Below are 15,353 nucleotides of genomic sequence, written 5' to 3'. Positions count from 1 at the left end.
CTAGGACTTCCAGTACTATATTGGATAAAAGTGGTGAGAGTGCCATGATCAAGTGGTATTTATCCCAGGGACGCAAGTATTTTTCAATATTCGCAAATCAGTTTGATTCACCACATCAAAAAATTGAAGAATAAAAACCATATGATCATCAAAATAGATGCAGAAAAAGCTTTTGACAAAATTCAACAGCCATTTATAAAAACTCTCCAGAAAGTGAGCGTAGAAGGAACCTACCTCAACATAATAAAGGCCATGTATGACAAACCCACAGCTAACATCATTCTCAATTGTGAAAAACTGAAAGCATTTCCTCCAAGATCAGGAACAAGACAAGGCTGTCCACTCTCGCCACTGTTATTCAACATAGTTTTGGAAATCCTAGCCACAGCAATCAAATAAGAAAAAGAAATAAAAGGAATCCAAATCAGAAAAGAAGAAGTAAAACTGTCACTGTTTGCAGATGACATGATACTATAGATAGAAAATCCTAAAGATGCTACCAGAAAACTGCTAGAGCTCATGAATGCGTTAGGTAAAGTTGCAGGATACAAAATTAATGCACAGAAATCTCTTGCATTCCTATACACTAACAATAAAAGATCAGAAAGAGAAATCAAGGAAACAGTCCCCTTTACCATCACATCAAAAAGAACACAATACCTAGGATTAAACCTACCTAAGAAGGGAAAAGAGCTGTACTCAGAAAACTATAAGATACTGATGATAGAAATCAAAGATGACACGAACAGATGGAGAGATATACTATGTTCTTGGATTGGGAGAATCAGTATTGTGAAAATGACTCTACTACCCAAAGCAATCTGTAGATTCAATGCAATCCCTATCAAATTACCACTGGCATTTTTCACAGAATTAGAACAAAAATTTTTTACAATTTGTATGGAAACACAGAAAGACCCCGAATTGCCAAAGCAATCTTGAGAAAGAAAAATGGAGCTGGCGGAATCAGGCTACCTGACTTCAGACTATACTACAAAACTACAGTAACCAAAACAGAGTGGTATTGGCACAAAAACAAATATAGATCAACGGAGCAGGATACAAAGTCCAGAGATAAACCCACACACCTATGGTCACCTAATCTATGACAAAGGAGGCAAGAATATACAATGGAGAAAAGACAGTCTCTTCAATAAACAGTGCTAGGAAAACTGGACAGCTACATGTAAAAGAATGAAATTAGAACACTCCCTAACACCATACACAAAAATAAACTCAAAATGGATTAAAGACCTAAATGTAAGGCTAGACACTATAAAACTCGGAGTACTATAGGCAGAACACTTTTTTTTTTTTTTTTTTTTTTGCGGTACACAGGCCTCTCACTGTTGTGGCCTCTCCTACTGCAGAGCACAGGCTCTGGACGCGCAGGCTCAGTAGCCATGGCTCACGGGCCCAGCCGCTCCGCAGCATGCGGGATCCGCCCAGACCGGGGCATGAACCCACGTCCCCTGCATCGGCAGGCAGACTCTCAACCACTGCGCCACCAGGGAAGCCCAGAACACTTTTTTACATAAATTGTAGCAAGATCTTTTTTGATCCACCTCCTAGAATAATTTAAAAAAATAATAAATGGGATCTAATTAAACTTACAATGAAAAGACAACCCTCAAAATGGGAGAAAATATTTGCAACCAAAGCAACTGACAAGGGATTAATCTCCAAAATATACAAATAGCTCATGCGGCTCAATATCAAAAAACCCAACCCAATCAAAAAAATGGGTGGACGACCTAAACAGACATTTCACCAAAGAAGACATATAGATGACCAACAAACACATGAAAAGATGCTCGACATCACTAATTATTAGAGAAATGCAAATCAAAACTACAGTGAGGTATCACCTCACACTGGTCAGAATGGCCATCATCAAAAAATCTACAAACAATAAATGCTGGAGAGGGTGTGGAGTAAAGGGAACCCTCCTACACCGTTGGTGGGAATGTAAACTGGTACAGCCACTATGGAGAGCTGTATGGTGGTTCCTTTAAAAACTAAAAATAGAGCTACTATATGATCTAGCAATCTCACTCCTGGGCATATATTAGGAGAAAACCATAACTTGAAAATATACATGCACCCCAATGCTCATTGCAGCACTATTTACAATAACCAGGACATGGAAGCCACCTAAATGTCCATCAACAGAGGAATGGATAAATATGTGATACACATATACAACAGAATATTACTCAGCCATAAAAACGAATGAAGTAATGCCATTTGCAGCAACATGGATGGACCTAGAGATTGTCATACTGAGGAAGTCAGAAAGACATCATATGATACTGCTTATATGTGAAATCTAGAGAAAGGGTACAAATGAACTTATTTACAAAACAGAACTAGAGTTACAGATGTAGAAACAAACTTATGGTTACCAGGGTGGGGGTGGTAGGGATAAACTGGAAGGTTGGGATTGGTATATACATGCACTACTATATATAAAATATATAGCCAACAAGGACCTACAGTATAGCACAGGGAACTCAATACTCTGTAATGGCCTATATGGGAAAAGAATCTAAAAAAGAGTGGATGTATGTATATGTATAACTGATTCACTTTACTGCACACCTGAAACTAACACAACATTGTAAACCAACTACACTCCAATTAAAAAAAAAAGCGGTCATAGTGGGTATCCTCATCTTCTTCCAGAATTAGCAGGAAGGCTTTCCGCTTTTCACAGTTCACCATTTAGGATTAGTATTAAGTATTAGTGGACCGTGGCTTTGTCATAGATGGCTTTTATTGTGCTCAGATGTTTCCTCTCTACCCTCTTTGATGAGAGTTTTCTTATTATGAAGGATGTTGAATTTTATCCAATGCTTTTTCTGCATCTATTGAGATGATCATGTGTTTTTGTCTTTTCTTTTGTTAGTGTGGTGTATCACATTGATAGATTTGCATATGTTGAACCATCCTTGTGACCCTGGAATGAATCCAACTTGATCATGGTGTATGATCCTTTATATGTGCTCTTGGATTCGGTTTACTAATATTTTGTTGAGGATTTCTGCATCTATATCACCAAAGATATTGGTCTGTAATTTTTATTTTTGTAGTGTCTTTGTCTGATTTTGGTATCAGGGTGATGGTGGCTTCACAGAATGACTTTGGGAGTATTCCCTTCTCTGTAATCTTTCAGAAGAGTTTGAGAAGGATCGGTATATGTTCTTTGTATGATCAGTGGAATTCTCCATTGAAGCCATCTGCTCCTGGACTTTTGTTTACAGGGAGTTTTTGTGTTTTTTTTAATAACAGATTCTATTTCGCTTCTAGTGATTGGTCTGTTTAAATTTTCTGTTTCTTCATGACTCAATTTTGGCAGGCTGTATATTTCTAGAAACCTGTCCATTTCTTCTAGGTTGTCCAATTTATTGGAGCATAACTGCATATTCCCCCACCAGGGGCTGTCCACTGGGACGTGTGATGTGTGAAGCCACCCGCCACTTGGTGTGCATGCCCACAAAGTCCACTGCCCTTGGATCAGACCCCTCTGCAGAGCGCTCACAATCAGCTTGGATGTCAGACCCACTTCTGGCGTGAATGTACTCCAAAGCCCCTTTGGCTGGAGCTGCGCTTCACCATGAACATGCTGACAGTGAGTCTCCTGTGGCAGAACCACACCCCTGCTTTGCACTCTGATAATAGGGCTCCTGTGGCAGACCTGTGCTTTGGCCTGCGTTTACCCCTCGTGATGCCCCAGTCCATACTCCAGGCCTTTCGGGTTGTCCCCACGCAGCCATACTGAGTCCTCTCCCCAGGTCTGTCTGCTGAAACCCAGGTTTTATCACCTAGCTGCTGTGAAAGAGGTTCACAGGGTGAGAGAACCTTTCCTATTTCACAGCTGTATTCCAGGGATGCAGGTCCCATCCCGTTTCGTTTTTTTCTTTTCTCCTTTTGTGCTACCCTGTTACATGGGGATATTTCTTGCAGCTTTGGTTGTATAATAGATCTTCTGCCAGCTTTCAGTTGGTATTCTGTGATCATTGTTCCACATGTAGATGTATTTTTGATGTGTTTGTGAGGGGGAGGTGAGCTCCTCATTCTTCTACTCCACCGTCTTGATCTCCCCAAGATAATAGAATTTTGAAGCTGAAATTCGAAGGTGTTATGATAGCTGCCAACTGCTTTGAGCTATTGTTTTATAGCAGTCTGCCATGTGTCACGCTAAATTTGTGTGTTTTATAGAAGTCTGCCGTGTGTCACCCTAATTTGTATGGTTTTTAAAAGTTAATAGACTTTATAAGAACAATTTTAGGTTTACAAAAAAAATTGAGCCAATACTACAGTTTCCATTTACCCCCTCCCCCAGTTCCCCTTAACATTTTCCACTAGTGTGATATATTTGTTACAATTAATGAACCAGTATTGATGCATTATTAACTGAAATACGTGAATTATATTAAGCTTCACCCGTGATATATTTGTTACAATTAATGAACCAGTATTGATGCATTATTAACTAAAGTCCGTGAATTATATTAAGCTTCACCCATGGTATTGTACAGTTCTGTGGGTTTTGACAAGTGTATAATATCATGTATCCACCATTACAGAGTCATACAGAATAGTCTCATTTCCATGAAAGTCCCCTGTGTACTATTAAGGTACTTGTTTCTTCTTCTGTGAGTTTTGGTACATCATATCTTTTAAGGAACTGGTCCATTTCATTTATGAAATTGGTGAGTATAGGTTATTCACAATATTCCTTTTTATCTTTTTTTTGGGGGGGGTATGGTTGTTTTACAATGTTTTGTTAGTTTCTACTGTACAGTGAAGTAGAGTTCCCTGTGCTATACAGCAGGTTCTCAATAGTTATCTATTATACATATTAGTGTATATGTCAATCCCAATCTCCCAATTCATCCCTCATCCCCTTCCCCCCCTTGGTGTCCATACGTTTGTTCTCTACATCTGTGTCTTTATTTATGCCTTGCAAACCCGATCACCTGTACATTTTTCTAGATTCCACATATATGCGTTAATATACAATATTTGTTTTTCTCTTTCTGACTTACTTCACTCTGTGTGACAGTCTCTAGGTTAGGAAGAACACTCTTTGACATAAATCACATCAAGATCTTTTTTGACCCACCTTCTAGAGTAATGGAAATAAAAACAAAAATAAACAAATGGGACCTAATGAAACTTAAAAGCTTTTGCACAGCAAGGGAAACCATAAACAAGACGAAAAGACAACCCTCAGAATGGGAGAAAATATTAGCGAACGAATCAATGGACAAAGGATTAATCTCCAAAATATACAAACAGCTCATGCAGCTCAATATCAAAAAAAAAAACCCAACCAACCAACCAAATCAACAAGTGTGCGGAAGACCCTAAATAGACATTTCTCCAAAGAAGATATACAGATGGCCAAGAGGCACATGAAAAGATGTGCAACATCACTAATTATTAGAGAAATGCAAACCTTTTTTTATCCTTTTAATGTACATAAGATCAGTAGTGATGACACCTCTTTCATTTCCAATATTACTGCTTTGTATTTTCTTTTATTTTTTTGGTTAGCCTGGCTACAGGTTTATCAATTTCATTCATTCAGCTTTTGGTTTTGTTTATTTTTCTCTATTGATTTCTTTTTATAAAATTTCATTAATTTATGCTCTAATTTTTCTTTCTTTTCTTCTACTTTTGACTTGCTCTTCTTTTTGTAGTTTCCTAAGGTGGAAACTTAGATAATTGATTTTAGATCTTCTTTTCTAATATAGGAAAATTCATAGTACTGAATGCACATAAGTACTGCTTTTGCTGCATCCCACAAGTTGATAGATTGTATTTCATTTAGTTGAAAATATTTTTAACTTTCTCTTGACACTTCTTTAACCCATGTGTTATTTCAAAGTGTATTGTTTAATTTCAAATATTTTAGAACTTTCCAGCTATCTATCTTTCTGTTACTGATTTTAGTTTAATTCTGTTTTGGCCTGGGAACATACTTTGTATGATCTCTATACTTTAAAATTTATTAAGGCATGCCTTATGGCCCAGAATTTGGGTCTATCTTGGTAAATATCCCTTATGAGCTTGAGGAGAATGTGTATTCTGCTGTTGATATTTATAGAATATGTCATCTAACAATTAGATCCAGTTGATTGATGGTGCTGTTAAGTTCAATTATATCCTTACTGATTTTCTGTCAATTACTGATAAAGGGGTGTTGAAGTCTCCAACTATAGTATTTGCTTTATCAGTTTCTCCTTGCACTTCTATTAGTTTTTGCCTCATGTATTTTGATGCTCTGCTGTTGGGTGCAGACATGTTAAGGATTGTATGTCTTTTTGGAGAATTGACTCCTTTATCATGTAATGCTCCTTTTTATCCCTCATCATTTTACTTGTTATGAAGTCTGCTTTATCTGAAATTAATATAGCTACTTTAGTTTTCTTTTGATTTGTGTTAGCATAGTTTATCTTTCTCCATTTCTTTACTTTTAATCTGCGTCTAGAATTAAAGTAGGTGTTGGGTCTTGGGTTTTTTTTTTTTTTAAATCCTAGCTAACTGTCTCTTTTACTGGTGTATTTAGACCATTTACATTTGAAGTGATTATTGATACGAACATGGTATATATTAATACAACTATAACTGTTTTCTCTTTATTGTACTTTTAAAAATCTTCCTCTTTTTCTGCCTTCTCTGGTTTTAGCTGAGAATTTTATGATTCCACTTTATCTTTTCTTACTAAATCTATTATACTTCTTTAAAAGGAGTTTAAGTGACTGCTCAAGAGTTTGCCTTATACATTTACAACCAATTTAAGTTACTTTCAGATAACATACTGTTTCATACGTAGTACAGGTACATTATAAGTGTTCCCAGTTCCTCCCTGCCATCCTATAACATTGCTGTCATTCATTTCCCTTATCCATCATTTCAATACATTGCCCCTATTATTACCTTGAACAGTTGCATATGGAAATCAATTATAAAAAGTAAGATTTTACCTTTATTTATTTCTTCTCCAATTCTCTTCCATTCTTTATGTAGATCTGAATTTCTGACCCATATCATTTTCTATCTCTTGAAGAACTTTCAACATTTCTTGCAAGGCAGGCCTGCTAGTGAAAGATTCCTACAGTTTTGGCTTGTCTGAAAAAGTCTTCATTTCCTCTTTAGTTTTAGAGGCTAATTTCATTGGATACAGAATTCTAGGTTGGTGTTTTTTTTCCTTTCAATACTAAATATTTCACACCACTCTCTTTTTGCTAGCATGGTGTCTGAAAGAAAAAAAAAGTCCAGTATAATTCTTCCTTTGTTTTGTTTTTTCTGTACTGCATGTCTTGTGGGATCTGAGTTCCCAGACCAGGGAACCTGGGCCACAGCAGTGAAAGCATTGAGTCCTAACCACTGGACCACTAGGGAATTCCCTTATTTTTGTTTCTTTACTTATCATGAGAACTGAGAACTTGGTGGAACTTCTGGGGGTAAACCCCACAAAAGTCCCCTAAGATTGGGCCCCAATAGTTTTTACCTCTCAAGCTGGTCCACACTCAGTCTCCAATAATTTGTCAACTAGTTCGTATTCCTACCACTGACTGGCCGTAGCAGCTTCTGCTCCCAGTAAGCTGTGATTCTATTTGCCTGTCTTTTCAGTTTTTGGAGGGGCAGTTTTCCCTGTGATTTCAGTTCTCTGGTTGAGCTAAGAAAAACTGTTGATTTTCATTTTGTTCAGGATTTTTTCTTATGGTAAGGACAGGAATGATGATTTCCAAGCTCTTTACAAGTTGGGTCTGAAACCAGAAGTTCTATTTTGTGATTATATAAGCATTATAAGCTATTTCTATAATTAAAATTTTATTGTGACTGATGGTATAGCTTATATAAAGTTCAATTTGCATGAGTTAATGTTTTATACCTTAAATATGTACATACTTAAGCTCCACTGAAAGTACTGGATGAGACTGAGATGGAATTATGATGCTGTTTCCTCCAGGAAAATGATGATGCATGGTGGTGATCATTTATTGAATACTTACTGCATACTAGCCCTGGGCTAAGCAATTTACATAGATTATCTCACTTAACCCCCCAAAACAGACCTATGAGGTATGGTTTCTATTGTTAGAAATAAAGGTTTCAAAATCCCTATTTTATAGGTAAAAAAAGTTGAGAGAGAAATTAAAAAGTATAACTCAGTAGTGTAAGGATTCAAATTAGTTAGACTCCTGAGTTCACACCCACATAGCCCTACATTGAATTGTAAATATTGCTCTACAGATATCTAAATCCTGTTCACAGATTCCCATGAAGTCTCTCAGAAACATATGGTAGGCATACATTATTAGGTAGATCTTTGGACTTCATGGTGGATGATTTAACTTAAGCTATATATACACACCTATTGCTCTGAAGTAACGAAGGTCAGAGTATGCACAATGGCAAGAAGAACCAGAGGAAATAAGCTTGTGAGAAACTTTATTATCCCAGTCCCTAAAGCAAAACTTCCCCCAAGCTACCCATCTAGGACAGGATACTTTAAGCCTAAATGCTCAGAGGGAGTGAGAGCTTTCAAATGGAGGGAGAAAACTTCCCCTGTCAGGTAAAAGCAGTACGAGGCTCTAGATGTACCCTCTTGCTTGAAACAACCAAAAAGAAAAACAGACAAAATATATAATACAGTGGTTCAAGACACTGGATATCAGGCATTGACGGACAGGGATCCCTGAGAGGCATTATTATTGTCTCAACGTACCACCTGAGGGTCTGGCTTCCAATCAGCCTGAATCTAGGTGCTGACTGTGATTCTCCCCTTTGGGGCACTGATAGTTCTTGGCACACTCTCAGCTACTGGGAACTGCTAAAAATAAAATAGGCTACTTGGACAATCACAGTGGTGTGAGAGACCACCAAGAGCTAGGCAGGGTTGAACCATAATTTTCATCTCCTACATGAGGCTACTCCTTCAAGAATAGAAGAGGTGACTGTTGTACTTAATGCACAGAAACCAACACAGAGAGTCAAGCAAAGTGAGAAACAGAGGAATAGGCTCCAAATGAAAGGATGAGATAAAACCTCAGAAAAAGTCCTTAATGAAATGTAGATTAGTGATTTACCTGATAAAGAATTCAAAACGGCTATAAAGATGCTCACTGAACTCCGGAGAAGAATGAAATGAACACAGAAATACAAAGAGATAGAAAATATTAAAAAGTACCAAACAGAAGTCACAGAGCTGAATAATACAATAACTGAGTTGAAAAATACACTAGAAGGGTTCAATAGCAGACTAGATAAAGCAGAAGAAAGGATCAATGAACTCAAACAGAGCAGTTGAACTCACTCAATTAGAGCAAAAAAGAAAAATGGGAAAAAAAGTGAAAATGGCTTATGGAACTTATGGGACAACATCAGCAGATCAACATTTGCATTATAGGGATCCCAAATAAAGAGAAAGGGGCAGAAACCCTATTTGAAGAAATAATGGCTGAAAACTTCCCTAACCTGAAGAAGGAAACATATCCAATCCAGGAAGCCCAAAGTTTCCAAATTAGATGAGTCCAAAGAGAGTTACAACAAGACACATTATAATTAAAATGTCAAAAGCTAAATACAAGAAGAGAATCTTAAAAGCATTAAGAGAAAAAACAACTTATTATATACAAGGGAACTCCCATAATACTAAGAGAAGGTTTTTCAGCAGGAATTCTGCTGGCCAGAAGCGAGAGGCAGAATATATTCAAAGTTCTGAAGGCAATAACATTGCTGGGTAGAGTATTCTTGGTTGGAAGTTATCATCCAGAATTGAAGGAAAGATAAAGAGTTTTCTGGATAAGCAAATGCTAACGGAGCTCATCACCAAAAACTGGCCTTATAAGAAATGTTAAAGGAAATTCTTTAAGGTGAAAGAAAATGGTGCTAATTAGTAACACGAAAGTGTAAATCTCACTGGTAAAGGTTAATATATAGTAAAATTCAGAATATAGTAATATTGCAAAAGTGGTAGATATAAGATCACTTATAAAGCTTGAAGGTAAAAAAACAAGTAGCAAAACTATAACTAAAATAATTAGTTAAGGGATACAAAGATAAAATGTGATGTCAAAAACATAAAATGTTGGGGGAGAGAGTAAAAAAATCTAGAACTTTAGAATACATTCAAACTTAAGTTGTTATCAGTGTAAAATAGACTATTATAAATATTAGTTGTTATATGTAAGCCTCATTGTAACCAAAAAGCAAAAAACCTATAGTGAATACACAAAAGAGAAAGGAATCTAAACACATCACTACAGAATTCATCAAAGGAAAAGAGCAAAAGAAGAAGAAATGAACAGAGGAAATACAAAATGACCAGAAAACAATGAACAAAATGGCAATATGTACCTACCTATCAATAATTACTTCAGGGACTTCCCTGATGGTCCAGGGGCTAAGACTCCGTGCTCCCAAAGCAGGGAGCCCAGGTTCAATCCCTGGTCAGAAAACTAGATCCTACATGCCACAGCTAAGAGTTCACATGTTGCAACTAAAGATCCCACACACAGCAACGAAGATCCCACATGCTGCAACTAAGATCCGGTGCAGAAAAATAAACAAATAAATATTTCTAAAAAAATTATTTAAAAAATAATTACTTTAGATGTAAATGGCCTGAAGTCTGCATTCAGGAGACACAGAGTGACTGAATGAATAAAAAAACCAAAAAACCATCTATATTCTGCCTGTAAGAGCCTCATTTCAGATATAAGGACACACATAGACTGAAAGTACAGGGATGGAAAAAGATATTCCATGCGAGTGGAAACCAAATGAAAGCTAGGATAGCTATACTTACATCAGACAAAAATAGATGTTAAAATAAAGATTGTAATAAGAGACAAAGGGACATTGCATGATGATAAACAAGTTAATTCAACAAGAGGATATAACATTTGCGTGTGTTATACATATATAAATCTCCAACATAGGAGTACCTAAATATATAAAGCAAATATTAACAGACCTAAAGGAAGAAATAGACAGCAATACTATAATAGTAGGGGATTTTAATACCCCACTTGCATCAATGGATAGATTATCTAGACAGAAAATCAATAAGGAAACATTAGCCTTAAAATACATGTTAAACCAGAAGGACTTAACAGATATATAAAGGAAATTCCATCCCAAAGCAACAGAATACACATTGTTTTCAAGTGCACATGAAACATTCTCTAGGATAGAGCCTATGTTAGGCTACAATACAAGTCTTAATAAATTTAAGAAAATTAAAGTCATAACATGTATCTTTTTTTGACCACAATTGTATGGAACTAGAAATTACAGAAGAAAACTGGAAAATTCACAAATATGTGGAGATTACACAACATGCTACTGAACAACCAAGGGTTAACAAAGAAATCAAATTAGAAATCAAAAAATACCTTGAGACAAATGAAAATGAAAAGACAACCTACAAAAAAGGGGTATAGAAAAAGCATTTCTAAGAATTTCATAGCAATAAATGCCTACATCAAGAAGCAAACGAACAAAAAATCTCAAATAAACAACCTAACTTTACACCTTAGGAAAGTAGAAAAAAAGAACAAATGAAGCCTCAAGTTAATAGAAGAAAGGAAATAATCAGAAGAGAAATAGATGAAATAGAGACTAAAAAGACAGGAGAGAAGATCAATGAAACTAAAACCTGGCTCTTTCAAAAGATAAATAAAATACAACAAAACTTTAGCTAGACTCATCAGAAAAAAAAAGTCTCAAAATCAGAAATAAAAGTTACAACTGATAACACAGAATTACAAAGGAACAAAAGAGACCACTAAGAAAAATTAAATGTTGAAAAATTAGACATCCTAGAAGAAATGGAGAAATTCCTAGAAACATTCAACCTACAAAGACTGAATTATGATGAACTAGGAAATGTGAACAGACCAATTACTAGAAACGAGGTTGAATCAATTATCAAAAACCTCACAACAAACCAGAACCTATGGCCAGAAATCCACCAAATATCCAAGGAAGAATTAATAGCAATTTCTTAAACTCTTGCAAAAAATAAGAAGGAACTCTCCCAAACTCATTTTATGAGGACAGCATTATTACCCTGATACCAAAACCAGACAAGGATGTCAAAGAAAAAGAAAATTAAAGGGATATTAAAAGGTCAATATCCCTAATGAACTTACTTGCAAAAATCCTCAACAAAATGTTAACAAACTGAATTCAACAATACATTAAAGGATCATACAACATGATCAGGTAGAATCTACTTCAGGAATGCAAGGATTGCTCAACATCCACAAATCAGTCAATGTGATATAGCACATTGACAAAATAAAGGATAAAAACCATATGATCATCTCAATAGATACAGAAAAATCATTTAACAAAATTCAACATCCATTTATGATAAAAACTCCCAACATAGTGGGTATGGAGGAAATGAACCTCAACATAATAAAGAGCATATATGAGGAATACTCAGTGACTCCTCTCCCAGCATGAGCACTGTGATCCCACCTACCTTATACTGAAGCTCAGAAATGGATCTGGGGGCATCTACTCCAACAACTAGGGAGCAGACCCTGCTCCCAACAGGGCTGTGATAACCACAGAGGAAAGAGGAGTCCCTGCTCAATAGCCAGTGCAGTCTCTGGTCATCACAACAGCAGTCTCACCCCCTATCAAGGGGATAACAGCCAGCACACACTGAGGAAAGACATGGCAGGCATCCATACTAAAAACAGCCCTCACACCAAAAATATTAAACTCACACAGGCTACACAGGGATGCTCCCACAAATAACAGCCCTTCAAGACTACAGTAGATAACTTTCTCCTAAAGTCATAGAGTCAGAGAAAGAGATACAAAATGAAGAAGCAGAGGAACCATTCCCAATTAAAAGATCAAGAGAATTTCTGTGAAAGAACAAACAATTAAACAGATATTTTCAGTCTAATAGACATCAAGTTCAAAAAGGAGATAATGAAAATACTCAAGGAGGGAGTTCCCTGGTGGTCTAGTTGTTAGGATTCGGCACTTTCACTGCCATGGCCCAGGTTCAATCCCTGGTTGGGGAACTGAGATTCCACAAACCTTGTGGCATGGCCAAAATAAAAACTAAATAAAAAAAATAAGGAATTAAGAAAGGCTATTGATAGAAATGCAGATTACTATAAAAAGGAACTAGAAACTATAAAGAACTAACAAGAAAAATAAGAAAACTCATTTGCTGAGATGAAAGCTGAGCTAAAGGCAATGAACAGCAGACTGAATAATGCAGAAGAACAAATAAGTAATCTGGAAGATAGAACAATGGAAACCAACCAATCAGAAGAGCAGAAATAAAGTCAAAAGAAAAAAAATGAAAGCAATATAAGAGACCTATGGGATAACAGAAAGTGTGCCAATCTATGCATAATAGGGATCTCAGAAGGAGAACAAAGATAAAAGGGGATCAAAAATGTATTTGAAGAAATTATGGCTGAAAACTTCCCAAAGCTAAAGAAGGAAACATATATCCAGATACAGGAAGCACAGAGGGTCCCAAAGAAGATGAATCCAAACAGACCTACATGAAGACATCATTAAAATGGCAACCGTTAAAGATAAAGAGAGAATTCTAAAGGCGGTAAGAGAAAAGCAAAGAGCTAATTACAAGGGAACCCCCATAAGGCTATCAGCTTATTTCTCTACAGAACCACTGCAGGCCAGAAGTGAGTAGCAAGATATATTCAAAGTCCTGGAAGGGAAAAACCTGCAATCTAGGATACTCTCCCTGCAAGATTATCATTTAGAATAGAAGGAGAGAGAAAGAATCTCAGACAAGAAAAACTAAAAGTGTACAGCAATACTAAACCTATCCTGAAATAAATATAGAAATGTTTTCTCTAAATAGAAATGAATCAAGAATCTATAGGAAAGAAAGTCACAACTGGAAAGTAAATCACTTAAAAGAGCCAGTACACAGATAAAAAATTTTTTGTGTGAAAGTGATGACCACAATGAACAGCAAAAGGATAAACATGAAGATATAAAAAGGATATCAAAATAATAAAATATGGGGGAGGAGAGTAAGAAAATACAGATTTTTTTAGAATGTGTTTGAGTCTATATGACTACCAGTCTAAAGCAAATAGATAAGAGTTTTGGGTTAATATACTTGAAAACCAAAGTAACCACAAATCAAAAACATTCACAAAAACCAAAAAGAAAGGTACTCAAGCCTAATACAAAAGAAAACCATCAAACCACAATAGGAAAATCAAAAAGAAAAAGGAACAAAGAAAAAATACAAAATCAACTGGAAAACAAGTTTTAAGATGACAATAAATACATATTTATCAAGAATTACCTTATATGTCAATGGACTAAATACACCAGTCAAAAGACACAGAGTTGCATATTGGATAATAAAATAAGAGCCTACAATATGCTGCCTACAAGAGACCCACTTTAGGGCAAAGGACACACATAGATTGAAAGTGAGGGTATGGAAAAAAGATATTTCATGCAAATGGAAATGACAAGAAAGTGGGGTAGCAATGGTCATATTAGACAAGACAGAGTTAAAAACAAAGACCTCAAAAAAAGATATAGAAGGACACTATATAATGATAAAAGGATCAAGAAGAGGATATTACACTTGTTAATATATATGCACCCAATATAGGAGCACCCAAATACATAAATACTAACAGATATAAAGGGAGAAATTGACAGGAATAAAATAATATTAGGAGGCTTTAACACTCCACTCATTAGGAGGCTTTAACACTCCACTCACATCAATGGACAGATCTTCTAGACAGAAAAATCAATAGGCAACAGAAATCTTAAAGGATACAATAGAACAGTTAGACTTAATTGATATTTTCAGCACATTATATCCAACTAAAGCAGAATACACATTCTTTTCAAGTGCACATGGAACATTCTCTATGATTGACCACATACTAGGGCACAAAACAAGCCTCAACAAATTTAAGAGGAAATTATTTCAAGCTTTTCTGACCAAAACAGCATGAAACTAGAAATCAAACAAGGAAAAGAAGGGAAAAAAGATTACATGGAGATGAAATAACATGCTACCAAAAAACCAATGGGCCAACAATGCAATCAAAGAGGAAATTTTAAAAATACCTTGAGACAAATGGCAATGAAAACACAACCATACAGAATCTATGGGATACAGCAAAAGCAGTCCTAAGACATGAACTTCCCTTCCTAAGAGGGAAGTTCAGAGAGATACAGGCCTTCCTCAAAAGAAGGAAAAAATCTCAAACAATGTAACCTGCCACCTAAAAGAACTACAAAAAAGAGAACAGTCAAACCCTAAAGTCAGCAGAAGGAAGGAAATAATAAAG

General features: G+C 36.0%; 1 long non-coding RNA gene across 1 annotated transcript in view; it reads right to left on the bottom strand.

Annotated features, from left to right (window-relative positions):
• LOC141278017 (uncharacterized) overlaps positions 1-15,353 on the bottom strand; it is a 49,289-nt gene that overhangs the window by 2,813 nt on the left and 31,123 nt on the right. The window contains exon 2 of the long non-coding RNA XR_012330107.1: positions 6,996-7,268. This is a non-coding gene — a long non-coding RNA (uncharacterized lncRNA). The remainder of the gene's footprint in view (positions 1-6,995; positions 7,269-15,353) is intronic.

Source organism: Tursiops truncatus, chromosome 2, assembly GCF_011762595.2.
Source record: "Tursiops truncatus isolate mTurTru1 chromosome 2, mTurTru1.mat.Y, whole genome shotgun sequence".
In the NCBI taxonomy this organism is placed as follows: domain Eukaryota; kingdom Metazoa; phylum Chordata; class Mammalia; order Artiodactyla; family Delphinidae; genus Tursiops; species Tursiops truncatus.
The sequence above is the reverse complement of the archived record's forward strand: the minus strand, read 5'-3'. Positions and strand labels throughout refer to the sequence as shown.